This window comes from Siphateles boraxobius, unplaced genomic scaffold, assembly GCF_051911475.1.
Source record: "Siphateles boraxobius isolate OS27281-9 unplaced genomic scaffold, OSU_SipBor_1 17, whole genome shotgun sequence".
NCBI lineage: Eukaryota > Metazoa > Chordata > Actinopteri > Cypriniformes > Leuciscidae > Siphateles > Siphateles boraxobius.
Genome location: NW_027508777.1, coordinates 756,727 through 780,417, shown reverse-complemented (window position 1 = coordinate 780,417; position 23,691 = coordinate 756,727). Strand labels below are relative to the sequence as shown.

At 46.6% G+C, this 23,691-nt stretch overlaps 1 long non-coding RNA gene across 1 annotated transcript; it reads right to left on the bottom strand.

Moving 5' to 3' along the window:
* Positions 1-17,048: 17,048 nt before the first annotated feature.
* Positions 17,049-17,912, bottom strand: LOC143740119 (uncharacterized). Its single transcript, XR_013204749.1, has 3 exons — positions 17,607-17,912; positions 17,399-17,530; positions 17,049-17,135 (listed from the first exon to the last, which is right to left on the bottom strand). It is a non-coding gene; the product is annotated as an uncharacterized LOC143740119 (long non-coding RNA).
* Between the last annotated feature and the right edge of the window lie 5,779 nt (positions 17,913-23,691).

Below are 23,691 nucleotides of genomic sequence, written 5' to 3'. Positions count from 1 at the left end.
TGACACAAGCACATACATAATCTAGATACGAACTCGTAGTTCAACTAGCATCATGCTGATAGTACATTGGAATGCAGTGTCGGGACCTGTAGGTTGTAGAACCTGATAAATGTGGACGGTGAGGCCCAGCCTGCCGCCGCACAAATATCCTCGATCGGTATCCCGCTCGACCATGCCCAGGAAGAAGCCACACTCCTGGTGGAGTGTGCTTTGACTCCCCAGGGGCATTGAAGTCCCTTAGCTTCATAAGCCAGCGCTATAGCTTCAACTATCCAGTGAGAGATTCTCTGCTTTGAAACGGCGGAACCTTTCGTACGGCCGCCAAAGCATACAAACAGTTGTTCTGTCTGTCTGAATAGGGCAGAACGCTCCAAATACACTCTGAGAGCCCTAACGGGGCAGAGTAGATTAGCGTCGTGTTCGTCTGCTGGGGACGATAGCGCAGTTAGGGAGATAACCTGTGCTCTGAAGGGAGTGGTGAGCACTTTAGGAATATACCCATGTTTCGGTCTAAGGACGACCCTGCAGTCGTTAGGTCCGAATTCTAGGCAGGCAGCGCTTGTCGAAAGCGCGTGCAGGTCGCCCACTCTCTTGACCGAGGCGAGTGCCAGCAAGAGCGCAGTCTTGAGCGAGAGCTGTTTAAGGTGCACGGTTCGGAGTGGTTCGAACGGAGGCCCTTTAAGAGCGTCTAGGACAGTAGCTAGGTCCCAGATCGGCACTGAGGGGGGGCGTGAAGGGTTCATCCTCCTAGCGCCCCTTAGGAAACGAATAATTAGGTCGTTTCTTCCCAATGGACGTTCCATTACAGGGTCGTGTGATGCTGTGATGGCCGCCACATATACTTTGAGCGTGGAGGGGGCGCGGCCCGCCTCCAGAAGCCCTTGTAGAAAAGCGAGTACGTTCGTAATCTCGCATGTTTCAGGGTTCAGGCCCTTGGCATTACACCAGACACTGAACACTTTCCATTTCTGGGCATATAAGCGTCTCGTGGAGGGCGCCCGCGCCTCAGCGATGGTTTTTAGTGCTCCGCTCGTGAGGTTCCTGGGAACCCGTTGAGGGGCCATGCATGAAGGGCCCACAGATCGGGGCGGGGATGAAATATCATCCCGTTGGCCTGACTGAGGAGGTCTGGCCTCAGTGGAATCGGCCGTGGTGCAGATTGCATTTGCATCAGATCTGGAAACCATGTTTGGTTCTTCCAGAGTGGGGCTATCAGCAGCACTGCGTCTTTCTCCTCTCTGACCCGACTGATGACCTGCGGTAGCATCGCGATCGGGGGAAAGGCATATAAGGGACGGCTCGGCCAGCTCTGGGCGAGCGCATCCATGCTTTTCGTGAAGAAAAGAGGGCAGTGCGCGTTCTCCTTGGAGGCGAAGAGGTCGATCTCCGCTTTGCCAAAGGTTTTCCATAACCAGTGAATCGTCAGCGGGTTGAGAGCCCATTCTCCTGGGAGAATTTTGTCTCTGGATAGCATGTCCGCCCCCTGGTTCAGGGCACCTGGCACATGCGCTGCTCTCAGCGAGCGCAAGTTGTGCTGGGACCATAAAATGAGTCTCCTGGCCATTGAATGCATGGAGCTCGACCTGAGTCCACCCTGGCGATTTATGTACGATACTACCGTCATGTTGTCCGTTCGGACCAAGACGTGTTCGTTTCTCAGCTGTGGGAGCAGGGCTCTGAGAGCCAAAGCGACCGCTTTCATTTTCAGACAGTTTATGTGTAGGCGCTTCTCCGGGTTTGACCAAAAGCCGGAGACAGGCCTGCCCTCGTAAAGGGCCCCCCAACCTATTTTGGAGGCATCTGTCGTTATCATCTTTCTCCTTGTGTTCACACCCAGACTCACGCCTGACTGGTACCAGTCGGCGGCTTTCCAGTGCGTCAGGGCTTTTATACAGCCGTGGTTCGCTCTGATTAAAAGGTGGCCCGAACGCCACGCGTGAGTAGGGACGCGGCTCTTGAGCCAGCGTTGGAGAGGGCGCATATGCAACAATCCTAGCTGGAGTACGGCCGATGCTGAGGCCATGAGACCGAGCATCCTCTGAAACCGCTTGACGGGGGCGAGCGCGCCCGCCCTGAATGATGTTGCAAGGCGCCGGATGGTGAGCGCGCGCTCTGATGAGAGACGCGCTGTCATTTGCATCGAGTCTAGAACTATTCCCAGGAAAGAAATCCTCTGGCTGGGAGATAGTATGCTTTTTGCAAAATTGATTCTTAGACCCAGGCATTCTAAATGGCTGATAATCCAAGATCTGTGTGTTATTAACTGACTCTCTGATTGTGCTAGAATCAGCCAATCGTCGAGATAATTCAGTATTCGCACTCCCCTTCGCCTTAGGGGGGAAAGTGCTGCATCCATACATTTCGTGAATGTACGGGGAGCCAGGGACAGGCCGAACGGAAGTACTGTGTACTGGTACGACTGTCCCTCGAAAGCGAATCTCAGAAACGGCCTGTGATGAGGCGCTATTGGAATGTGAAAGTAAGCATCTTTCAGATCCACTGAGAGAAACCAATCTCCTGGGCGTACTTGCGCGAGGATATGCTTGGTTGTTAACATTCTGAACGAGCGAATCATTAGTGCTTTGTTCAGGTGTCTGAGATCTAGGATGGGGCGGAGACCGCCATCCTTTTTCGGGACGAGAAAATAGCGGCTGTAAAAACCTGCCTCGCTCAGAGAGGGGGGAACAGTTTCCACAGCGCCCTTTTCTATTAGTTTGCGCACCTCGGTGCGTAGAACATGTGAGCACTCTTTTCTCACTTTCGTCTCGACCACAGTCGTAAAACGTGGTGGTCTGCGAGCGAACTGGAGCGAGTATCCGTGCTTTACTATATTCAATACCCATTTCGGCATATCTGGAATATTTTCCCATGCCGCTGCGTGTACAGATATGGGCTGAATACAGGCTAGGGGCGGGCCGCTGTGACGCAGGGACCCGGCCAGCGAATCGCCTGAGCTCATAGCTCTCAGAGGCGCGGGCGCGCGCTGAGCAGCTGAGTGAATGGGCGCGTGTGTGATTACAGCAGCGCGCGCTGTGTCTGTAAAACTCGCAGCCTGGGCTGGGGTTGTGTTTGACACTGTAAGGACAGTGTTTATAAGTGGGGGTGCATAAACAGTGGTAGGCACACGCGTCACTTTTATAATGTTTCCCGCTTTTACTGGGGATGAATTTATAACTGTGTGAACAGTGCTTGTGTGTAGTGGTGCGTACATGACCGTAGGCACGTGATCTACATTCATGGGGTGCGCAGCTTGAGCTGGGAATGAATTTGGCACTGTTTTGACAGTATCTGGGAATGCACACCTTGTGGACATGTGAACCCTTAGTGACACAGGCAGAAAAAGACTCTTTTTGTGTTTTCTGTGCGTCGCCGTAAAAACGGCGTTTGTTTGCAGGTGAGCGAGCTCTGTGACTGGCCCATTGACTGCTGTATGAACATATCCAGCCGCCTGTAAGGGGACTGGGTAATGCTTGAGCTTTTGCAGAGAGAGTGGTCCGGCTTTTGCGAGACACGCACTCTCTCTTTTCATTCTTGTGGCTAGGACGGCTTTCGAGGCTCGGGGTTCAGCACAATCTTGGGCCGAGGACCCCGTCGCTCAGAAGGCGGCTTGCGGTTGTGAGAGCGCGAGCGGCGTCGAGCGTCAGCCTGAGGCGCGGGCTGAGAGGCGGTGGGGGCTGTTCTAGCCCGCTGCGGCTGCGGCGGCCTCTGTCTGCTCTGCGATGAGCTGGAGCGCTTGGGCAGGAAATGCCGCATAGCTTGTGAAGCATTCTGGGCCTCAGTGAAGCGTTCGGCGAAATCCTTAACCGCCGGTCCAAACAGCCCGCTGGTGGAGATAGGCGCGTCGAGAAATGGCGCCTTATCCGCGTCCTTCATCTCAGTCAGAGTCAACCACAGATGGCGCTCGAGAACAGTCAAATTAGCCATGGCACGGCCGATAGACTGGGCGGTGGCCTTCGTGGCTCGCAGGGCTATGTCAGTCGCGCTGCGTAGGTCCTTAAAGGCTTCGGGTTCGGGGCCAGACTCGTCCATAGAGCGGAGAAGCTTGGCTTGGAACACTTGAAGTACCGCCATAGAGTGAAGCGCTGATGCAGCTTGGCCGGCGGCGGCGTAGGCGCGACCGGCGAGAGCTGAAGTAGTGCGGCAGGGCTTCGAGGGGTGGGAAGCTTTGGCTTTCCATCCGGTGGTGGAGGGCGGGCAGAGATGATTGGCCACGGCCTCCTCGAGGGGCGGTGTTCCCTCGTAGCCTCTTTCCTTCGCGCCGTCCACAGAGGAGAGCGAGGAAGAAAAAGAAGGCTTTAGGCGCGCAGAGTGGGGGGCTTTCCACGACTTGGTGAGTTCGTCGTGAACTTCCGGGAAGAAGGGAGAAGGCCTTTGCCGAGGGGCCTGCTGGCGCCCCTGCAGAAACCACTCATCCAGTCGGCTCCGGGTTGGTTCTTCGGGAGAAGACCAATCGAGCCCGAGGTCTTCCACGGCCTTAGAGAGAACGCGGATAATCTCGCTATCCATGGTGGAGCCCCCGCTCGCGCTAGCTAGCGTCGACGGGGCGGGGTCGAGAGTGGAGCCCGGCCAGTCGTCCGATGCAGCGTCGATTGACAAGCTGTCATCCATTCCCCCGTCGTCCTCGGACGCGCCGAAAGTCACAAGGCCCACCGCTCTGCTAGAGGGGTGTGGGTCCGGCTGGGTGAACTGAACCGGCGGTGGGGAAGGCAAGAGCGGCGGTGAAGCACGCGGAGACTGGCTCGGCGTGACGTCACTGAGCTCAGGTTCAGGAAGCCTCTGTGAGCGGCGCTTTTTCTTAGTGCGCGGCTCGAACAGAGGGATGGCGGCGATGGGCTCGCTCACGGCGAAAGCGGCGAGGCGAGCCCGCAGTGCGGAGAGACCCAGGTCGTCACATTCGGGGCATCCGCCCTTGGTCAAAGCAGCTTCTGGGTGGTCCCGGCCCAGGCAGCGAGCGCAGATGATGTGACGATCCCCGTCCGGGAGAAGGTCTCTGCACGACGCGCAGGAAGGCATTTGAAACAACGCCTTGGAAAATTTGCTCTTTTACAAGTGTCGCAGAGCGAACAGATGTAAATACTTGCGTGAGCAGTACGCCGGATGGCTCAGTAGGATCGCGTTAGATTGCGGCTGAAGGTGCCGACGTCCTCGTAGCAAATCCCGCTGGTATGCTTTTCGACGGCGAAGCTTCAATAATCCGGAGGATCCAGCGAAGAAGGTGTTCGCTGAAGGAGATTAAATCTAAAGAACTCTCATGACGGGGCGCCCAATATATAGCTCTTGGCCACGCCCATCTTGGCGGGCTCTGACGCGCGCGCGCGCGAAGCGCGCTCATTGGTCGCGCATTCAGAGTCGCCCCGTCATTGGTTCGAGCAAGTTGCCGCAGCACAGCCAATGACCGAGCTGCCTTCGTTCATTGCTGTCAGCTGTGCAGCTGCAATGCGTTTTACATAAAGACTTCAATATTCTCGAGAAAAGGAGTTTTCCCATAGCGTAAGCTACTTACGCAATAGGAGAGACCTCTCGAAAGGGAACTCGGCGTTTACAGGGGCCTATGATAAAAACCTGTTCGCCTTTAAACACTTTAATTTAGAATTCATAAATCTCACCTCTGACGGCGTGCACATCCCTAACCGTCCATTTCAGCCACAATATAACTTAGGAAACGCCGTGCGACAGGTAGACATCTGAAGAACCAGCCATTGGCCATAGACAGAGAGGATTTTCTCAATGGATATACTCTCTACGCGTTCAACCTGACGTCCGACGATGAATTTGAACAGCATGTGTCACTTATTAGATCAGGAAATATTAGATTAGAAGCACGTTTTAGAGAGCCTCTAGAGCACAAGGTGAACCTTTTAATTTATGCAACCTTTGACTCTCTTCTTGAAATATCAAACCGGAGACAGGTCCTTGCCGAACACTACTGAAGGGGATTGAAATGAACACGATACAGTTGACAGGAATCATGGACAACATATGTGATATAAATTTTCCAGGAGTGTTTCCTAGCGACTACCTCCCCAAAGAACCGTCGCTAGATGTACCTGCCCTGTTAATTTCTAATACAGATGCTTCGGGCGATCCGGGTCAGCACTGGCTAGCAATGTACATAGGTCGAGGTGGTTTCGCATGTTTTTTCGACAGCTTTGGTAATCCACCGGATGCAGTTTGTTTTCCGAGATCTATTCAAGATTTTCTAAAAAAGAATTCTACAAATGTTCATTATTCTACCAGACAAGTACAAGATTATAAATCTGTCACCTGTGGACAGCATTGTGTCTTTTTTTCTGTATCATATATCGCGAGGGTTTGAGTATGAAAATATAATGAAATTTTACCATAATGATAATCTAATAAAAAAATGATTCTATGGTATCTCTTTTTGTGAAAAAATTTAAACCCCGTGTCTGTGATAGTAAATCGTTGAATCGTTTGTATACAGTGTGTGCAATCTGGTAAAATGTTCCAGTCGTATTAATTTTTGATGTATTATTTATGTGTATATGTTACAAATAAAATGACACGTAAACAGATGAAACGTTTCTTTCTTTTATTTGACAGCAGAAAACAATAACATCATACACATCTTTTAAAATAATAAAATAAAAACATTCATGAAATTCAGTTTTGAAATAGGTAGCGCTAAATCACCCATATGGTTATATTTGTAAAACAGACAAACTTATATCAACGCATATAATCGGTAAAATTTCAACCAGTGTTTAGTGTCTAATGCAGGTGAATTAAATACACTTTGATTCAGTGTGTTTGAATGTATGTGTGTTGCTGAGTCATGATATCCAGCCTTTTTCGACGTTTTAGGTGGTACAGACTCAAATTCACCATCGGATGTTTTTCTTTTAAGCGATTCAATACCTCCATCGTTTGTTTTTCTTTTAAGCGATTCAATCGTGTGCCTAACATGTTGATTGGTTACAGTCGAATAAGGTATATGTAGTTCTGCAAACGCATCCAGAAATTGCGCCAGCCCACCGGACGCCTGTTGTCGCGTATCATCTGCGGTGACGTCACACTTTTCAGTAGATCAAACACAAGGGATCCGGGGATGATTCTTCCTTTATAAACAAACTCTCCATTATCAGTCCATGATGGCAGATGTTTGTTAAATTAAAATACGATTGCATCATCAGTGATGTCACTGGTGCTATTTCCGGTACTATGGGGGATGTCAGTTGTCTCTTGAGGCATTGTAAGGGTTAGAGTGTTACTTTCCATATTACGGTGTTTTACCACATTAAGAAATCGTTGTAAAGCGTTAGTGTAAAGTTTTGCTTTTTCGTGTGTGTCCAAATCATGTCTCCGTAATATATAGACACATACGTAATCTAATAGATGAGTCCAGATTATCCTCCACGAACGTATGAATATTTTCACGAGGCGGTGCAGACCTCAATCTGTCCAATTGATGCTTTGGCACTAGATACATTTTTTCGATATGGTCCATCCTTTTTAGGTTCAGTTTCTAGTAATCAGACTGGTTATAAACGGGAGAGCTACAGATAATAAAGGAAGTAGAAAGCCACCTCTTTGATTAATCATACGCCTCTTCCTGACTATATTAATCTTTTTATTAGCAACGTACTTTATTTCGTTTTTCCTTCTTTTTAAAGAATTATGTTGCTTCGTAGTAAGAGGAATTGATCCGTGAAGTATATTTAAGGCAACTTCGCATAATGCTAGTATTAACTCGTCGGGGGGCGAATGCAGAATAACTCCTAGTTGCTTGGGTGTAGCCTTGTATAATAACTTTAAAAGGTACAGGTTTCTGGAAAGCCTCGAACTCATTGCTAAGTTCCCTTCTGAACGTACACGACCGGATAGTCAGACAGTAAGTCCGATCTGAGACGGAATTTTTCAGGCGTTTGTGTTTTATAATCTATCAGTAAATAGCTGTAAGGTCGTTCGGTTGCATCTTGGTAGGCCTAAAAAAAAAACTTTGTACTGGTAAGAAACATCTGTCGGCCCAAAACCCCTATCTGCTGTTTATCACGGGGATTTTTAAATATTATAAAATAGTTAGCATTAAGACTTATAGTTCTGCTAGATTTGCCCTGGAAGAATAGATTCTGTATCAACAATAAACAGCTGATCTTGTTGTGATGAGTGTACTGAGTAAAAACTTTAGCGACTTCTGGATTGGACGCAGCGTGTGTCATAACATCATCCAATATTAATAATGACTGTTTATCGGGGGGAAATAAAGTATCATCATCCAGTTTCTTTGGAATGTTTTCAATGAATTTAATATCAAAAGCATGCAACAATTCATCGTATAAAGGTTGCCAGGATGTATATATGTACACAAAATTATCAAACTTTACAGAACACATCTTGTCAGAGTTATACATCAGAGTTTTCACAAAAAAAGTCTTCCCACTGTTGCTAGGACCGCTAACAACCCCAGAAAACGGATGTTGCAGTCTGTAGTCAAAAACATCAATTTCACACATATTCACAAAATATTGTTAAAACCCGTAGTGCAATGTTGTATAGTCTGGTAGACGGAGGCGTTTGTCGTACACGATTCTGAAACTCTTCACAACTGTTTTATTATGCAGTGTGAGACACGACTTATTGCGCGTTATGGTGTCTCAGCTAGCGAGGAGGTGCAGACCGACAACAGTCTCAACATGTGAGCGCACTAAACCGATCAGACTCTGCAACGTGACTATTTGTGCGTTCTATGCGTGAAGCGTAATGCCTTTTGCTTTGAGACATGTATATCCTTTTGCAGTACAGTACCCGTAAGATTTCGGACCAGAAGAAGAGAACACTTCTATCCAATTGTCCGCTTCTAACTCGCTTGTGAGCTGTCTGAGATATGCACCTGTTTCAGGGATCCATTCCCTGTTTTTCAATACAAAGATGACTGAATCCGTATCGGCGTAAAGGACACGCTCATTTAATTTATCCAAAAGATTATAGAGCTCAAGTTGCGCGTATGCGGTGGTGAACGCTCCGATAAACATATTAACATCGCGAGTGGGAGAGGGGTCTTGTTCGGCATAAGACCATTGGATTAATGCGACGGTATCAGATACAAAAGAGAAATGTTTTATGACATACGCATTACTAAAAAGGCGCTGTGTGAACTCTTCTGGATCTGTCAGAAGCTCCGCGTTCGGGAGATGGGTACGCAATGAGAACCGACCCCACAATGTGTTCAGGATTAGCTTACTTATAGATCTTTTTGCAGGGTTGCGTGAAATATTAGAAACATCCAAACTAACACCCTGGTTTTCAAGATAATAGTTGACATAAGACTGTTTGTCTTCGTCTGTCACTACATGTGAGGGAAAGCCTGAGGCTTCCTGTTTGAATTTTAGAAATGTATTTACATAGCCGCTGAACAAGGTGTCAGATGTCTGTTCAAAATGCCAGACTTTGTTCATTTTCAACACTTTATATCCGTATTGAATAGCACGCTGTAATTCGACGGAGACCCACGACCCTGCAATACACCTCTCTTCATCCGTATGACTGCAGTGAGGGTTTTGAATCTGATTCTCTGCACAAGTCCTACACAATGGAAACATTAGCTTACCACAGCACCTGTAAGGCAGTACGGGGTGAAATAGCTTGCGTGGGGGCAGGACTGTGGCTTTGATAAGACCAAAATAATTCTCTATAGATTCAAAATCCTTAAAAATGATTTTAGGATGTCCGATAGGATATGTTTTACATGATTATACGTACGGATACAACGATGTGAAATCATAATAATCTACCCTCTCACCCTCAGCAGTTTTGTGGTTCAACTTATATGCGTTTGTGCGGCCACCGTATAAAGCATCGCGGGGGTTTCAACCTCTCAGGCGCTTTGTAAGATTCCATAAACCGTATGACATCCGAATCTGACTGTTTTGCATTGTTCCATTCGCATTCCCATATAGAGATCACACGCAAGGAATACGTTTTACGCAGGGTCTCTAGTTTGTCACCCGACAGTCTCCTGAGAGATCCAAAAGACATTTTTGATAAAGGTTGTATTTCTTCAGCCTTAAATCTGCAAGAATGTCCGTGAAAAAAACACCCTAAGTGCTCTAAGCTGTTTTCACGCCTTCATTGCTCTCGTAATACCCATCAACATGATAGGGACCGAATTTGACTTCACCGTTATTTAAACCATGTTGCACATCTACGTTATGCTTTTTTAAAAAATATTCTAACCACTGTATAGACGAATTTGAAAAAGCTTTGTGTTGATTAACGTACGCATGGCTGTGGGTGAGAGCCAGTGTGTCGCGTGTCAGAAAATTACTTTCATGCATGTTCCTGCTAGTGTTACTGATTTAAATGGATCAATGTTTGTGATTTTTAAAAACTCATCCCTATAGCTCAAACAGGCCTGGCGTAGAAAAATCACGTCATTCCGACAGTAAAAAGCTAGCTCCTTTTTGAAGTCAAACAAACCCGATACACCTGCATACCATAGATCAAATCTAGTACGTTCGGATTGACTCATCGTCTCATAGCCGTAAAACTCTTTTGCTGGATACGGCCCCAGATAATCAGCATTCTCCAATCTATTGAAGTGATGTGGGAAAAAACCCTTATCGCTCACACTTAGGTTTAACGCAGCCGGTATCTTTGCCAAAGACATAGGGAGAAACTGAAATGAATCGATAAAGCGTTGTTTAAACGCAGCGTCATACATGTACAAGATACGGCATCCTTGCATGATAATTTTCGGTGTTAACCCTTCCTTGGTGAGGTATTCCACTAGAATAAAATTGTCAAAACTGGACGCGTTGTGTGCTACGAAGGTAAAGTGTGTATATTTTGAACGTCTGATTTGAACGTCAGTGTTTAATCAGACGCGCTGCGCAATCTGTTCCAGCAGCTTCAAATACCTCACCAGCGTGTGTCATTGCACATACGTAATTAGTGGTATGTCTACCATTTTCAAACATAGTTTCAAAAATCGTAATAAATGTATTTCTCATCATGTGCTTCAGACTTAAGGGGTTGAATGTAACATTCGTGGCTACCGGCGTCTGTCAAGGCCTCGTTGCAATGTTCGCAACACTTCGGAGAGCAGTTGTGTGGTTTTATCTTATCACCGTTTCTTGCTAACCTATAAGTAGTGTGACTTTTTGAGTAAAAACGAATGGTGTCACATTGCGATCTTTCGTCGGGTACTCGTGATTTTTTATGTGTATTGTAGCAGAACGTATTTCTACAGAATCTGAGACAATCTGGACAATGTCTATACTTTGTAGTATGTGTCAGACACTCTGATGTATTGCATATATTACATACATATTTGCATTTGTGTGTCCTCATATCGTTGTGTCCCTTGTGGCAGTATTGGTAGACGTAGCTACACCCTATAAAACCTTTCAAATTTTTTATTAGATGGTAATGCCCCTCGTGATTATACAGGTTCACAGTCTTTGGATGAATTTCATCTGTGTTTTTGTACACTTGTAGATTCCCTGAGCTGTCTCGGTGAAATACCACGATTGTTAGATCATATTTCTTTTCGAAAACAATCAAATTGTGAAATCCTATTTTTTCATGCGGTGTGAAACCACAGCTCGTATGGATTTCGTACGCAGGTCTTTGTAGTTGCTGATCTGTAAATGACGGATTAAGAAAATAGGCTAGACAAAAACTCAAACACATACTGTTTTCGAAATTATTAGGACTGAATAAATGCATTCTATTCCTCTCTATATATTCACTGATCGCAAGGGTTGTAATTCTTCTTCTTCTATGATTCCCTCCAGGCTTGTCCATAACTACAGAAATCTGTAATAATAGTGTCACGTCTGTGCTTACAGCACAGTTACTCTGTGTAGCTTGTTCAATCTGTTCGATAAATAATGTAGGATCGTGATTGTTCTCAGGTGTTAAACTGTATTTATGGACGTAGGTAAACTATCGCCAGATAAAGCTATGTTTATATAGCCTTTTTCGCCAGCCATCATTTGAGAAAAATCTACAATCTCATTTAAAATATTATGCAGATGTATATTATAAGTAGCTAAATCATTTGTGTCTATTTCACGGAGATTAAGTGTCCTATTAATTTCTACCCCACTGAAATGCGGTCTTGGTATTATTGTGAACTGTCCTACACAACCTCCCTCAGTCGCGAGGTTACGTATTTCTGACTGACTCAACCCCATTTCTGGAAGCTGTGGATCATAGCCCGTTTGAGATGAATCACCTGTACCGATCTGTACGTTTTCATTATCATTATGGACGGGTGTTTCTAACTATCTTTGCTGTTCGTCTATAATATTTTGCAATCGTTCGGTAGTGGTTAGTTCTGTAGGGTATGAGCGCAGAATCATGGAGTCAGCATTCCTTAACACAATAAACACACGTTAACAGGGGTTTCTAAAACCCCAACCTATGACTCTTCCAATTCTAAATCTTCCGTTAGCGCCAGCCAGTCTGGAGGGTAGATTAGTTTGTGACACCTTTACAGCGTAATGAGTCCCCACAGAGATCCTTGCGCGATCCTGATTTGTTCGCGAGCCAACATCCAAGAAGACCGTTATCTCCAAACCCCCCTCCCAGCGAGGAAGGAATGCCAGATGCGCAAATGGACAACACACACTCACACACACACACATATATGCATCTATAACATTAAAACCCAGAAATGAGTGATTATGAAATGTATACATGATGTATTCCTGTATGTTTGAAGTTTATACTGTATCCTGTCTATCTAGGACTGTTAGTTATGTAGTTGAACCTTGCGGACTTCTACAAAGGTCTAAGAGTTTATATATATCCTTGTATGCGTAACAAACACGGAGTGATTGGTATTAAACGAAATCGCTCAACTTGCTCGAGCCAAATATATGTAAGAAGTTAATGAAAAATATAGTTTACTATGTTTTCCATCTTTGGAGTGAAAAGAGACCAAAACTAACATCACTGGTGTTCTTAGATAACGGCGTTTACGACCCAAAGGAATGTTCACAGAACTGCCACCCTCTCTGAATTCTAACCAAGGAGGAGAAATGAATCCTGTATTCATATATATACAGTATATGCTATTATATGTCCACTTGAGAATTGTATGAACAATGTATCTAAGTTCCCTATTTCATGAGTTGCCTTTTTGTGGTTTGGTCTATGTTTCTCGACAACTCTAATGCGATAATGTTTTAAACTCGGCCAACTAATGTTTAACCAAATCCATTTGTGGCAAGTTTGGTCTTGATAAACTCCAATCTTCATTCCCCAGTTGTTAATTGACATTACATTTTGCTAAACTTGTGACGCATTAGTATTATAAGAATTGTGAAGATTCTGCTCTTAAACACCCTAATTTCGTCGGTTTTAAATGTCTCTCTCTTAGACAAAGAGCAATAAAAACCAAAGTCCCACCTGTGAAATTCCAACCCTCTAATTGGCCAAGTCAACAGGAAGAGGCTGGATTTCTCCAAGGTGATAAATGACGCTTCCCCCCTGCGCTCGTCTCTCTGTTACTCTGACTGTCAAAAATGTAGGGTCTCGCCTCCGGGCGAGCTCTTCGCCTTTCTTTTATTTGTTTCTAGTTTAGTTTGTGTTTTTCAGTCTTAGATAAGTCTCCGTGTTTAATTCCAATCGACGAGTGAAAAGAACACCGCGTGACATATCTCTTCAGCAAATCCATCTACAAGGGACCTTTAAACGAGCGCGCGCTCGTTTTGAAGGAGAAACACGCGCACGTGACCACGTGGCGAGAGACGCACACACGCGTCTTCACCAGCCATGCGAAGATGTGACGTTAACTCCGCGTGATTTCCCCGTAGAGATCTTTATTTCTTTTCTTTGTTAGTCAAAGTTTTGTTTTCCGTAGTCGACTCTGTTCACTTCCACAAAGTGAAACAAACTTAGCCGAACTATTTTCCTTTGGTAATGTTACCCCAAAGACTTGGAAACTCCGTTCAACGCGCGCCAAGCAGCACCCAGTGACGCTTCCTAAAGGACTCCGCTCACGCACGCGCAGGAATGCCACGACACAGAGAGACCCAGAAACTTAAGTATATCTCTTTATAGAGCTTCTAAGAAGCATTAAGATGATGTTTTCGTGTTGTCACAGGCAGGGGACTGTCAGGGGAATGTTGCCAATACTCTCTCTCTCTCTCTCTCTCTCTCTGTCCCTTCCCCTCTCACACGTGTTTCCATTGTCCACACTCTATGCATTTCTCATTCATCGATGCCTTATCGTGTATTGTTGTTTATTATGTTTGTAAATACATATATCCCATGTAACCGTAGTAAATACATAAGTAGTTCTGCCTTATTAAATTCATTATATTCATCTGATTGATGTACTGCCTTTTTGCTCATTTAAGTCCCTTAAGTGCCAAAAGATCTTATAGCAACAAGCTTACAAATTAAAGATACTTTAAAGAGTATGTGTTTATAGGGCAGGAAACCCAATTCTTGTGGCCACAGAATTGCTTTTCCTGAAATCCTATAAAGTAAGATGATATTGTGGATTCCCACAGATATTAGTCTGACAATTGAGCTAATTAATTTTGCCTGGTTTGTAAAACGTGGTCCGTGCAGGTAATTGCAATCAACTTGTGGTTAAGTGCAAGGATACACAAGCATGCATGCAGGTAAAATTACATATCATCCCTTATCGGGAGTTTTATTAACATGTAAGACTGATCTAATCCAAACATGTATGAATAATTATTAATTACCAATTATTAATTATGATATGCAAATTCCCCACGGATTAGATCCGCCCCAGAGTCTTTACAGTTCGCTTGTGTTTAGCATTTGTAGCTGATTGCTTATTAATTGTCGTAATTGATTATTAATCTGCTGTCTTGATCGCTCGTGTTCTACGTCATCAGAATCTGAGTCGGTTCGAGCTCTTTTAGGGTGTGCTCACACTAGGCACGGTTGCCATGAACCGGGCCCGAGTACGATTGTCCCCCCTCCCCACTCCCCCTCTGGCCTGCACTCACATAGGGTTTCAGGATTCGTGCCGGAGCACGCTTACGTCATTATGGTGCGACGGTTTCGGAATAAACAAGACGAGCGGCGCTCTCTGAACACAATGGAATCCATCGCTCTGTTTTCTTTGTGGATAATATTGTGTCGTTTGGTCCACAGCCCTCTCACAGCCTCTTGTTAAACAGATGTGTCGCCTTAGTGGCGCGAAAATTTTCACGTAATCGTGCTGCTCGTATGACGAGGTTTGCAAGGTACCAGCTGAAGTGCAGCAAGGACTTTGCAGCTTTGATTACGGACTACAGTTCCCGTACATCACGCGTCCTGTTCCGTGCTCCAGCACGGTTAGCGCTCACACTGCATGCGAACCGCGCCCGAGTCCAACTGAACCGTGCTCTGGCCCACCTCTTCCAAGCGGGCCAGGGCCGGCCAATCGAGCCGCGCCCGGGCACGGTTCGGAGCACTCACACTAGTCAAACGAACCGCGCTTTGGTGGTCAAACGCACTCGGGCACGGTTCAAACTGGCTAGTGTGAGTACACCCTTAGGCCCCGTCCACACTACTGCGTTTTCGTTTAAAAACGGAGAATTAAAACGAAAACGATCTCCGTCCACACCAGCGTTTTAGCTGCGTATTAGAATTGATCTCCGTCCACATTAAAACGACTGAAAACTCGGATCACGTGACCATTCTCCAACACTGTGCATGCGCGTGCCGGTGTAAACAGGAAACGGATGGACTATTCCACAGATTTGATGAGGAAGCAAGTAACGTTAGCTACCTCTGCAAAGATTAGAAAATGTCGAAGACCAGAGATTTCTTTTCATGGACCGCCGCTGCACACGGGAATTGTCATAGATCGCTCGAATAATAGTTTGCCTCCGGCGCATGTAGGCAGTTATAGCATTGTAAAATGCAGAATTTGCTTGCACAACAGCTGCTAACAAAGACATCAAAGTCAGTAACGCTTGTAATTCGTTATCCATGTTGCACTCACTAACATCAGCTACGTAGTCCAGGATGTTTTTGTTTGTTTTCTTCCGGTGACGGGACATGTGATGGGTGGCTGACGAATCAGGGAAGGATACGTCATGGGTGATGACACCCAATCATAGAGCCGAGCGTGACCTTCTACGTCATCGTTTCTAAACTCCTCCGTTTTGTCCCGTCTACACTAAAACGCCCTCCGGAGATTCAAAACGAAAAACGGAGCTGCAGCGTTTCTAAACTTCTCCGTTTTGGGTCTTCGTTTTTCCCGTTTTAGTGTGGACGGGAGGTGCAAACGTAGCAAAAGGTCTCCGTTTTTAAACGAAAACGCAGTAGTGTGGACGGGGCCTTAGAAAGCATTTTGGTATGTTTTATTTATTTAAAATCGTGTAAAACAAGCACATATGTAATACTACCATACATAAACAATATTGTCAATTAATGTGTACGATTAACAAAATGTAACAGAAATAGAATAACAATTTAACAACAATACTAAACCACCTACACATGTCTGTATCACTAATAAAGATCACATAAAATAATAACAAACAAATGAAATTTAAAAATATTAACCAAATGAATTTAAAAATAATAACAACCAGATGAATTTAAAAATAATAAACCCTCGGATGAGTTTTAAAAAGAAATTAAAAAGTAACATTCCAAAGGAAATAAAATGAAAAAAAAGGTATGCATCCTTTATCTTCTCATAAAAGCATCATGTAATTCCCTCAACATTCTCTGAACAACATTTAGTCGTTCAGAAATTAGAGACATGGCCACCGTCACCAATTGTTGATCAGACCTTACCTGATCGACTTCTTGTTGTACGCTTAAGAGCTCGTTACGCAATTGTCTGTTTTCATCTAATGCTTGTTCGTGACAGTTTCCGAAAAACTCCACGACGCTTCTCAAGTCTGCAGTGTGTTGGTTTTGGCGATCAGCAATCGTACGTAGAAGTCCGACTATTGGCGATTGTGAATCAAACAGCAGTCCTTCGGTTTGCTGATACGATAAGGGCTGTTACACAACATCTAAAATTCGTAGGAAATTCCAGTTGGCGCTGAGAAATGTTTCATAACGCAACCTCTGAAAATCTCGCTCGCTGTTGTCTGATGAAATCTGTTCAGGCTCAATTATATCCAATACTGCTGCTTTGGATTCGAGGAATATATTCAATTCTCTTTCATCATGATATTGTACTAGAAGAAAACATAACAATAATTATTATATGTATTATTTTTACATATGATGAGACACAAAATGTATAGTAGCCTATCTTACCACTATCTTCCGATGAGCTTTCGTATAGTCATGAGACACGGGTAAATCCGTGTGGGATTCGAGGAATATATTCAATTCTCTTTCATCATGATCTTGTACTAGAAGAAAAAATAACAATAATTATTATATGTATTATTTATTACATATGATGAGACACAAAATGTATAGTAGCCTATCTTACCACTATCTTCCGATGAGTTTTCGTATGAGTCGTGAGACACGGGTAAATCTGTGTCTCGTTTCTTGTATGGTCCTCCGACTTCGGGGTCTTGGTAATTCGTCGTCGATGTACATTCATCAATGGAGTTTTGTTCTGGAGAAATAATATTTATTTTTATTATTTTAAATATTCAATGAATAAAAATAATGATGATTGTCATGTTACCTACCGTCGTTTGGATATCCTAATTGCGCGCCACTGTCTGAATAATATTCTCCATAAAAATCACGAAGACGCTTTATTCCTCTCCCAGAGGTAGGACGATGTGCGCGCTCGTTATAATTTCCGTTCCAGTAGCTGCATGAAGGCCTCTGATACGAGTCGCTTATGTCAGATGCGTTCACTTCAACCTCCGGCGATCTGTTTGGCTGTTCACAAACAGGCACTTCAGGACTACTTCAAGGAGTGACGTTATCATACGCTTGTACGGAGTTGTCCAATAACGCTTGTGGATCCCCCTCCGAAGCCTGGGTTTGTGGCGTTGTAGAAACAGGAGTCTGTGTCGGGGTTGAGTTCGACGCTATCTACTGTATTGTCTTGTAAAAGACTGTGTAAAACCCCCTCTGAAAACAATTCGTTATCTAAAATGCAAATAAACAAATATATTTATATGTTACTGATACCAACCATTTCAGTAAAATGTATTAAACAATTTGAATGTTTTATAAAAACTCACAAGGAGGATTCAGAATTTCTGCTAAATCGCCATTATAATATAAATCCGGGAGTGATTCCTCTGTTCATGTTGATAAAAGAGATAATAAAAATTTAATATTCTAAAACGTATTTGAACTATAATACTTTTTGTTAAAATGAGAAATGGTGCTACCAACATACCGTGGTGATCTCCTGACATGTTTCGCGTAGAGCCACGATTCGGTTGACTGTTCTGGTCGAAGTGAAGAGTTTGAATGAAATAGCCGTTCATAATTTAAAGATTGCATCTCACGATTTCAAAAACACCTTTTTTCCCTACGAATTCTTTTTTCAAAGAACATCTTTCAACTCTGTATGTGGTAGGGATTCTGATATTTGATTTTACAACTAGAAAGGCATATGGCGACTGTCTCGCACATACACCACGATCTCATCAGATAACCTCAGCAATAAAATAATTCTCGACCTCTTACGAAAATAACACATGCAGGAGGGCACAGCACGGGTCAAACACCAGGGGTCAGACATTGTGACGACGTGTATGCGCGTGTGTGTGTGTGTGTGTGTGTGTGTGTGTGTGTGGGGGGGGGGGGGACTCTGTGTTTTATTCCCCTCGATCCAGATGTGGAGATGTGTATGTGCGTGGGAACTCTGTGTTCTATCTCCCACGCTCCAGGTGCGGAGGTGTGTCGTGGGAGGAGTCAGTGTGTGGCTACTGTGCAGACCCTCATGTAGCCATTTCTGGTCGGAGCGCTGAAGCGAGCGCAGGTGTTTCACAACGCGTCTCACAAAACCTTTTGGAAACCAATGTCTATTTGCGTGATATAATTTTAATTCTAGAACATGTATGCAACTCCTGCTTTTAAAATGTATGTGCTTTAACGATAAACATTGTTTTAATGTATTTTTTTATGTGATTGTGAAAAGTACAACTTCAAATGTAAATGTGAAAGACCTCTGACTATGGCATTTATTATACATTTTCTTTAAAAAGTGTAAAATATATTGTTTTAATGTTTTTCATCATTTTGAACATTTTTTACATTGAGCCCTAGTGATCGTGGGTGATTTTCCACGCTTAATCTGTTCAGACCAATACGGGGAGGAAGGGGAGGAGTTAGCGTGGGGAGAAATTCCATGCACAGGTGTACAGGCCGGAAGTGGGAGGGAGGGGAGGGCTGAGTATCTCGGGGGATTCCCACGGTCACGTGACCAATCCGGAAGGGGCATGGTCTAGCGTGGGAAATTCCCACGGCGTCATAAACAGGGAGGGGTGGGGCTTTATGGGGGGGCAATAAAACTGTCAGTTTGATGAAAGCCGCCCTTATACCTCTCTCTATTTTGCAATTATTTACTTAACCCTGTGTCATTCAAGACCCCTATGACTTCCTTACTTCTATGGAACACAAAAAGGGATTTTTTTTTCCAAATAATGAAAGTGAATGGTGACATGTGATGTCATTGGGTTCTCATGTAACAGTAGTATACCCTCAAAAAAAATACTTGTCTAATGTAGGGGTAAAGTGAATGTAATTGAAAAAAAATTAATAAAAGCCTAAATTCAATCTGTTCAATATATAAAACGTCTCGGGTTATTACTATAACCCTTGTTCCCTGAGAAGGGAACGAGACACTGCGTCGAGAATCGACACTTTGTGGACGCTCCCTTAGCGTGCGCCTCTGAAGTAAGAATGAAACTAATCCAATCCTGATTGGTGTTGCGTCGTGATGTAACATGTGACGGCATAACCGGATGCATAAAAGTGACGCTGACTCACACACACATCAGCTCCGCGATGAAGCAAGACGCTCTAAGGCCTCGAGGGGCGTGGCAGGACGACGCAGTGTCTCGTTCCCTTCTCAGGGAACAAGGGTTATAGTCATAACCCCAGACGTTCCCTTTCGAGGGAACTCAACACTGCGTCGAGAATCGACACTTTGGGGAACGAATGCCCACTAAGCCACGCACCGAAAACAGGCCTGCCCCGGAGTGAAACTGATTCAGGCACTCAGCTAGGACGAGAGCACGTGTGCGCCAAGCGTACTAGGGAGGTGCAGACTATAGAACCTAACAAAAGTGTGTGGGGTAGCCCAACCGGCTGCCTCACAGATCTCCTTGATGGGAACTCCCGAAAGGAGGGCCCTAGAGGACGCCATGCCTCTAGTAGAATGAGCCCTAACGGCCAAAGGTGAAGGGAAATTCCGCACCTTGTAGGCCTACTTATGGTTTGTATAGCCGGGAGCCCCTAATAGGTGATCCAAAACACACTACAGTAGGTCCGACCTCCTCCAAGAAGAGGACCTCTCAAGGTAATACTCGGAACTCTGACTGGCAGAGCAAGGAACCTCTCCTTTTCTGCCGACACATGAGGTGGAGGATGAAATACTTGCAGGACCATGGACCTAGCCATGATAAATTGCACTTAAGGCACATAGCTGGGTCTCGGATGCAGGATGGCCTTAACTCCGCCGGGGGCACACCCCAAGCAAACTGGCGATAATGCCAGGGCTTGGAGATCTCCCAGTCTCTTTAAAGAAATAGCTAAGAGAAAGGCTATCTTGAACGTGAGGTCCTAGGCGAAGCCGACTGGAGGTATTCGAAGGGAGCCAGGGATAGCCCTTCGAGAACCACCGCCAGGTCCCAGGAAGGAACCCTGGACCTGACTGTCGGTCTCATCCTCCAATACCATGGAGAAATAGTATGACCAGTTGGTGAGGTCAGAGGTCCTACAATTAGGACCTCTTCGCCTGAAGGACGGCCCTCAGGTCACCCTTCTGGCTGGAGGACTTCGGTTGAGAGTGCTTCCTGTTTGCCAAACTCCCGCAGGAGGGCCTCTAGAGGCAACGCTCTTTTTTTTATTTATTTTTTGCTTCCTGAAACCTGTCAACGACTGTAGTGACAGCGTTGGAAAACAGGCCAGAAGGAGATAGCGGAGCGGCCAACAGGAAATATTTGCCTCACTTAGATCTTTAAGAAGATCGGCCTGGTACGCCTGCAAAATCGTCCTAGAGTGCAGGCACGCACCAGCCTGACCTTTTCTTTTCTAAATATTTTACCAAAGGAACCAGGCTCTCGAGCCTGGCTTTGGGTATTAATCGGGATTCGTTCTCGACCCCCTGAAGCGGGTTTCCGGAAGGGCTGGACCGAAAAAGATTCTCGATTGGCGAACGCGAATGCTGCCTGGCCGCAAAAATGTGGGGCGGACAGTGCAGCCTGCGTTCGCTGGAAACCGATGTGTCCCGAAACGTTTTTAACGGCGGAAGAGCAACATCGATTTCCTGCACCATATAAGTGTCACGGCTGTGCACGGAGATGAACCCAAACGCAGACGGTGTACAATGAACTCAGGGTTTATTGGGACAAAACAGGAAAACAAAACCCACGAGGGGGCAAAACAGACGAAACAAGGGATATAAGACTGACAAGACTAGATAATGACTGAACAAGAAACAAACAACACTTTGTATAATACTAACAATGACTACTAACAACGACTTTCAATGACAAGACTTTCCACAGAATACTCACAGGTAACATTTGGCAATGAACCGACACAAGACAGCAAACACAAGGGGATTAAATAAGGAGACTAATCAAGACATAACAGGTGACACGGGTAAAGCAATAATGACTGAATCAGGATAACAAGGGGGCGGGTTTAAGAGACGAGACAACACAAGCACATGACCAAAACACAAGGCCATGTGCTTGCACACAGAACATGGGTCTGTCATGATCCTGCCGCAATACTAAGAGAATCACGGACATGATGGCAGAATCATGACAGAACCCCCTCCTTAAGGAGCGGCTTCCAGACGCTCCCCAAGGAGACATCAAACACGGGACAAGACTGACTGAGACATAGACACGACCCAACAAAACATGACAAATAATAACAAGGGCATACAAGAGTAAACAATGACAGGATTGGGGTGGAACATCAAAAATAATAAACAAGGAAGGGGAGGCGGAGGGACAACAAAGTCTTTGAGCGAGGGTCCAGGGTGGGTAGGCGGGACAGTGATCTTGGGACTACGGGGTGTGGGCTTAGGACGGGGGGTCCGAACGGACTTGTGTGGAGTGGTGTGGGTAGAGGGAGAAACGGTCCTGGGTTGAGCCATGACGGGGGAAACAAACGGGAGTCCGGGGGCAGTGGAGACAGCAGCAGCGGGAGACGAAACGGAGACACGGGAACTGACAGGGGAAGAGGAAGCAGGAACGGGAACAGTATTACTTGAAGAGTCAAGGCTTCCCCAAGAAGAGGTGAGACTCATCACCTCCGACTCTGGAGAGGCGTCGACTGTAGCGCTCTCGGCGACTGGCGTGGGTGCTGCGCTCTCGGCGACAGGCGTGGGTGCTGCGCTCTCGGCGACAGGCGTGGGTGCTGTGCTCTCGGCGACAGGCTCGGGTGCAGCGCTCTCGGCGACAGGCTCGGGTGCAGCGCTCTCGGCGACAGGCTCGGGTGCAGCGCTCTCGGCGACAGGCTCGGGTGCAGCGCTCTCGGCGACAGGCTCGGGTGCAGCGCTCTCGGCGACAGGCTCGGGTGCAGCGCTCTCGGCGACAGGCTCGGGTGCAGCGCTCTCGGCGACAGGCTCGGGTGCAGCGCTCTCGGCGACAGGCTCGGGTGCAGCGCTCTCGGCGACAGGCTCGGGTGCAGCGCTCTCGACGACAGGCTCGGGTGCAGCGCTCTCGGCGACAGGCTCGGGTGCAGCGCTCTCGACGACAGGCTCGGGTGCAGCGCTCTCGACGACAGGCTCGGGTGCAGCGCTCTCGACGACAGGCTCGGGTGCAGCGCTCTCGACGACAGGCTCGGGTGCAGCGCTCTCGACGACAGGCTCGGGTGCAGCGCTCTCGACGACAGGCTCGGGTGCAGCGCTCTCGACGACAGGCTCGGGTGCAGCGCTCTCGACGACAGGCTCGGGTGCCGCGCTCTCGGTGGCGGGTTCGGGTGCCGCGCTCTCGGCGGCGGATACTGGGACTGAGGGCGAGACAGGACGGACAGGGACATCAAGGATCTTGATGAGACATGACAAGTATTCTGACAGGGTCTTTGCAGCAAGGAAGATGGGCATCTCCTGACGAGCCGAAACTGCTCGCAGAACCTCCTTAGCGGCTAGATCGGCCGCAACTCTCTCAGCGGGCTCTAGGACGGCGCTAGCTGAGGCGGGGTCATGGACGGCGCTTGCAGTAGCGGGCTCTGGAACAGCGCTTGCAGTAGCGGGCTCTGGAACAGGGCTTGCAGTAGCGGGCTCTGGAACAGGGCTTGCAGTAGCGGGCTCTGGAACAGCGCTTGCAGTAGCGGGCTCTGGAACAGCGCTTGCAGTAGCGGGCTCTGGAACAGCGCTTGCAGTAGCGGGCTCTGGAACAGCGCTTGCAGTAGCGGGCTCTGGAACAGCGCTTGCAGTAGCGGGCTCTGGAACAGCGCTTGCAGTAGCGGGCTCTGGAACAGCGCTTGCAGTAGCGGGCTCTGGAACAGCGCTTGCAGTAGCGGGCTCTGGAACAGCGCTTGCAGTAGCGGGCTCTGGAACAGCGCTTGCAGTAGCGGGCTCTGGAACAGCGCTTGCAGTAGCGGGCTCTGGAACAGCGCTTGCAGTAG